This window comes from Xenopus tropicalis, chromosome 3 (genome assembly GCF_000004195.4).
Source record: "Xenopus tropicalis strain Nigerian chromosome 3, UCB_Xtro_10.0, whole genome shotgun sequence".
Lineage (NCBI taxonomy): Eukaryota > Metazoa > Chordata > Amphibia > Anura > Pipidae > Xenopus > Xenopus tropicalis.
In genome coordinates this window covers 22,580,072-22,586,290 of record NC_030679.2, presented here as the reverse complement: position 1 = coordinate 22,586,290, position 6,219 = coordinate 22,580,072, and the positions used below count along the sequence as shown (strand labels likewise).

Genomic DNA, 6,219 nt, shown 5'->3' with positions numbered 1-6,219 from the left:
TCCAAGGTCCTTCTCCATTATGGATTTGCCTAGTGCAGTCATGACAACTTTCCTTTCAAGGCCTCTATTGAAAGCCTGCATAGCCAATATAATGATTAATAGAAAATTGACATAGATTCTTTCTGGCGCTCATGATAATTTTTTTGAAATTTGGGATTATTGAGCGGCTCAAGGTATCCTGTTAGGACTGGCGTTAGCCCTTCTTTCCTGATGAGAGGTTTTCTGTATATCTAATCTATTAATTTGAAAAAACATACCACTTTCTACAGTAATGGGCCATTTACAAATGGTCATATTTTTTTAGTGGTAAAAGTTGCAGGAAAAAAAAGTCTTACATTTTTCAAGATTAACTATACATCAAAATGGCTACAAATCTGATTTCGACAATTCTCCAGCTAAAACCTGCCGAGATTTGAAAAATGTTTTGTGACTAGGGTCGCATAAATAAAAGGAGCGGTCGCATCAAAAAATCACGGGCAACAAAAAAAATAGTGCTACAAATGCGTTTCGCAAATTTTTCACTGTTTCACGAATTTTCTTGCTGTTTCGCAAATTCTATGGCAAAGCGAAACGGGACAGATTTGCTCATCACTATTTGCGACTTTTCCCTGCACAGACTTTTTCAGTTTAGACTTTTATTAAGATATGTATCATAAAAAATTGCAGTGGTGATGTGGTGACTGCTTGGCTTCTGGTTTAGGAGTAGAAAGAGTACTCCTTAGAGGAGGGATTAAGAAATCTCCAAGAGTCTATTAATCTAAGTGTTTGCAGCTTTCTATTTACCTCTTTCCTAGTTTGGATGGGGGAGCTGGCTGTACCTTTGGATGTATCTAACATTGGGTTAAGAGCTAAATTCAGATCCCCTCCTAGTACTCTAACCCCTTCCGCAAAATTAACCAGTTTGTTAGTGAATTGCGTAAAGAATTTTCCTTGTTTTACATTGGGTACGTACACACTTCCTATGGTATATAGAGTATGATATAATAGGCCTTTAATTACTAAATATCTCCCATTTTGGTCTGCTAGTATTGCCTGTATTTTAAAATCAATTGTGTTCTTAATAGCTATGGCTACTCCTTTTGTTTTCTGTATGGGATTATTACTGTAAAACCATTGTGAATAGGTGCCCAATTTATGCATTGGGGGAGCTTCTTTTCTAAAGTGTGTTTCTTGTATAATAACTATATCACCCTTCTGTTTTCTCATAATATTAACTATTTGTTTCCTTTTTTCAGGAGTGTTCAAGCCATTCACATTGAGGGACACAATTTTCAAATTATCCGCCATCATACATATCAAGGTGAGTGTTACTATACCACATGCATTTGTACCAACTTAAAATTTTAAGATTGCCATAACGAGATAACCACCTAAAAAAAAAGAAGGATTTGTGCCAAGAACTATATACATATATATCTATCGTATTCACCTTTTCTGTCATATAACAATTTTGTGTTTTGGCCGGATTGGTTCCGGTCCCACCATAAACAGCATATTTATACATTTTAATACACATCACCAAAAATGGGGTTAATGCTGTCCGCCTGTTTATTATAGGCACGCATTGTAGTATTCCCATCTATTGCTGGGGAGGGTGGATATGCTTTCCAAGTGTCTGCATAGCCTTAGTGGGTAGCGTTTTGTCCCTTAGTTCAAGTCCAGGGAACGCAGGTTTAAACCTTAATAGTCAAAGTAGGTTTACCAAAGTATTAAGTACGGGCATTATGAGTAGGCATTGTCTGTTATATTGATATTTCTTATAGTTACCAGTTTCATCCAGGTTCTGTGGTTTCCATCTGATCTCCATTTTTATCCATTATTTGGCGCGGTCGTTTTCTTTTTGCTTTAGGAGTAGAGACTTCGGTCCAGCATTCTCTTGCTGGTAGGGAAATTGGTTCCGGTATTTGCACAAATTTTATCCATTCTGTGAGGGATATACCTGTTGCGTTGCAGGCTTGCAGGAAGGGATTTATGTCGTCCGGGCATGCAAGTGTATGTAGTTTCCCTGCAATTGTGGCCTGTATACTGAACGGGTATCCCCATCGAAATAAAATCTTCATCATACGTCTCTGTTGCAAAGTAAACCAAGAGAGGTCTTGAAGGATTACAATTTCTGCATTACCATGCTTTATGTTTTTTAGTTGTCTAGCTTTAATGAGGATTTCCTCTTTGACGGTGAAGTGTAAGAGGCAACATATCACATCCCTCGGCTTTTCTGATGCCAGCCCTTTGGGCCTCAGAGCCCTATGTATTCGCTCAATATGAATTTCGGTGGCTTCAGGCCTATTCAGCACAAAGTTAAATATTGCCATTGCTGTTTGCTTTAACTGCGTAGGCTCTACCGTTTCCGGAATGCCCCGCACTCTTAAGTTACATCTTCTGCCTCTATTATCTAGGTCTTCCACCCGTCTAGTTAAGGCTTGTATTGCCTTACCTTGCATTTGTGTCACCGTCACAATTGAATCCACCGAAGTCTCTACCGCCTCTAGTTTCATGCCATTTTCAGCCGCTCTGATGTGGAGCGCTGCTATTTCCGTTTTGAGGTCTGCAACCTCTTCTTTAAGTATATCTTTAATTTGCTGCGCTAAATCTGCTAAGTCTCGCTTCGTTGGTAGTGTCTTTAAATATGCAATTGTGTTTTGTTCAGAAACGGAGGAGTCCCCGTCGGATTCCGGATCAGAGTCTCTCCCTCCCGCCTCTGCCGCGCTAGGCCTTTGTGCGCATCGCTCGTCTCCATCGTCTGAGGGTGTCAAGAATTTTTTTAGGAGTTTCTGCGACTCGGTAAGTTTACGCGTCTTTGGATCATCTTTCGTTTGCTCTTTTGTTTTGCCATGTTTGCCCATTATTACTGCGTTCTCTTACTTTCTCCCACAGGTCTGCAGCGGAGCTCCAGCGCTACGCGTCCATCTTGGTTGGCAGTTGGCCACGCCCCCCGGCTTCTGGTTTAATCCAGAAGTCAATTTGCCGCATTCTTTAGAGTCTTAAAAGACCTTCTTTATGGGTTTTGGATGTTGGAAAAAAAGGGGTTTAGATTCTTTTTCGAAAGTGCATTAGTTAATCCTGCACTGAAATCCATTTTTCAAAATAGCAAACAGATTTTTTTTTTATCTGGAATTTGACATATTCATAGTTTCCCAGTTGCCCTTAGCCATGTGACTCTAATATTTCAGTAACACTTTATTGCTGCACTGCAAGTTGGAGTGAGATACATATATTGGTTCAAGAATAAGATTTTAAATTGTAGAATCAATTATTTGTATTACAAACAGTGTAAAATAGTAATAGAAACTATATTAAGAAAACAGAATCCCTTTGAATTACACACACACTATACCTATGTCTCTACACTGTAGCTACATTTATAGTCAGAAGTTCAGCATTTTAAACATGAAAAGTCCTTTCATTTTAGTTCTGAATCAAAGCTTCCATTCCAGTGTTACAATTGATTTTCTCTGATGTAATATAAATCACACATTAACTCTCTCACTAGTAACGCACTAATCAAATAGAAAGCAAAATCTTTTAACTCCATGATGTCAATTTGACCTTGTTTTTGTTATTGATGTGTTGAAATGCGACTCAATGAAGTCACAGATTCTGTCATCCTTATAAATAACCAAGGGAACCAAAGTATTCTAGTACAGGTATGGGACCCATTATACAGAATGCTCGGGACATGGGGTTTTCTGGATAAGAGGTCTTTCCGTAATCTGATAGCACCCTGACCAACAAGGTTTATCACTACAAGCAAAATGCATAAGAACAAAATGAGTTCTTACGTGGCCAGTAAATTTTGCATGTGTGGGTTCCTAGTCTCTCTGCGGGGTACTGTCATGATCTGATCTTTCCTCCGGCTCAAAGGACCAAAACTATCAGGCCCAAAAATTGGGTTGAATAACATAAGAACACCACCTGGATTCTGTTTAATAGAAATCTGGTAAGCTTTTATTACAACCGTGGGGAACCAATGTACAATACAATGCTGTACATTAGACTTCCAAATTGTTTACATTCTATCATGCTTTTTAAACCCTTCAGTGGGGGATTTCCAATAGCCCCCACTGCCCCAATATCTTGTCCAATCAGAGTCCAATGTTCTCATTGTTATCTGTTCATCTTTCGTGAAGCTTCATCTGACGCTTGGCCTCTTGCGATAACAGGAGTTTTGGACTTTCCAAAACATCATGTGACATCTCGGGTTCTTCGATAACGTGGGGTGATGGTAGGTGATTCAGCATGTTCTTAAAGTTATAGCAAACAAGCATTTCTTATCTGTAAACAACTTATATTAAATGATCAAAACATTTTTTGCAACTTCTTGCTAGTTCTAGGCCTAAAATATATCAGTAGGCCTAAAGCTTTTATGTCCTCTCAATCTCCTTACAAAAAAATTAACATTAATTAAACCCAATAGGATTGTTTTGCCTCCAATAAGGATTAATTATATCTTAGTTGGGATCAAGTACAGGTACTGTTTTATTATTACAGAGAAAAGGGAATCATTTAACCATTAAATAAACCCAATAGGGCTGTTCTGCCCCCAATAAGGGGTAATTATATCTTAGTTGGGATCAAGTACAGGTACTGTTTTATTATTACAGAGAAAAGGGAATCATTTAACCATTAAATAAACCCAATAGGGCTGTTCTGCCCCCAATAAGGGGTAATTATATCTTAGTTGGGATCAAGTACAGGTACTGTTTTATTATTACAGAGAAAAGGGAAATCATTTTTAAAATTCTAAATTATTTGATTAAAATGGAGTCTATGGGAGACAGGCTTTCCGTAATTCGGAGCTTTCTGGATAATGGGTTTCCGGATAAGTGATTCCATACCTGTACTATACAATATTTTTAAACTTGTCTCTTGCAGTTAGAAAAGTTTCTGTTTACCACCATTGTTTACTGTTTACTCTTTGTAGTCTATCTTTTAGACAGTGTAGCAAATTCTAAGGGGTAGATTTCTCAAAGAGTGAAATTAGAGCTTGTTGTAGTAAAATTCCACCACTCTCTATCCATTTCTATGAGGTTTTGAGTGTGTATTTATTAAAGAGTGAATTCCCACTTTAACCCATTGTCTTTAACAAGCCTATTGAAACAAAGTGTCAAATTAGAGTTGACCACATTAAAATTCCCCCACTCTTTACTTTTATAGGCACGTTTATCAATGAGCTCACCATTCAATAAATACACTACTAAAAATCCCATAGAAGTGAATAGAATGTGGGGGGATTTTACAGTGGTGGATTTTATCACTCCTTGATGAATCTGATAGATCACATCCCCTGTAGCTCCAATGTCCTGGCTTCTGCTCACCTCTTCATAGAAAAAAAATTTGATTTCTCTGGCAAGATCTATTGCTGGTAAATCCTTGCTAGCACAAACTCATTTAAACCCCTTACATTCAAAGCACTGACTGTCTCATTCTTTTTTCTATTCAGGGTTCTATTTTGGGATTTAGTTACAGCTTATTAACCTATACCCATAGACTTCCTAATACAATTATAATATAGTATTGTTATTAAAGTATGTAATATCAACCAATAGTTTTAATGACTTAAATAAGGATGGAAAATGTATTATATATAATAGACCCAGTATTCAATAAACCCATAAACTGTGGGGGTGCTGCTTGATTTGTTTTGGTCCCAAGCAATATTTTTTTCAATCAAAACGTACATTTTTTGTTTGAGACCCTTATAAGAATACTCCATTGAATTGAAGGAACCTCCCTCCTGTATTAAGCGCTTTTCAGATGATCTGGGAAAGGTGCCAGCTACATATACTGCACGACAATTGAGAAATATGTTAATATCAAACAGATGAAAGCCTCAAAATTGAATTACCATAAGTAATTTTTAAAAGGTAATAAATACTTTTGATGTCGTTCTCCATTATTTTAAAGGAACATATTGAAAAGATTAATTTTCATGCTTGTGAAAGTCTTCATTCATAAAGCTATAATTTTGGATATAACAAATACAATTTGCATACGTACTACAGTAGAGTAATGGAGTTAGCAAGGACATCCTATGCCTTTATATGTAGCAGAAACTATATTTTGTTTTGATCAGGTAAAATCTTTAAATATATAAACCATATCTAGGTATGGAATATATTATAAGAGACGCGTTATCCAGAAAGTTCTGAAACCCATTTCCCATTGTGTCATACTTAAACAATTCTTCTTTTTTAATAACTTAGCTTTTCTTATTGTAAC

General features: G+C 37.0%; 1 long non-coding RNA gene across 1 annotated transcript; it reads left to right on the top strand.

Annotated features, from left to right (window-relative positions):
• Positions 1–1,224: 1,224 nt before the first annotated feature.
• LOC116409466 lies at positions 1,225–2,925 on the top strand. The gene is made up of 3 exons (XR_004221865.1): positions 1,225–1,300; positions 2,648–2,781; positions 2,875–2,925. It is a non-coding gene; the product is annotated as an uncharacterized LOC116409466 (long non-coding RNA).
• Positions 2,926–6,219: the final 3,294 nt, after the last annotated feature.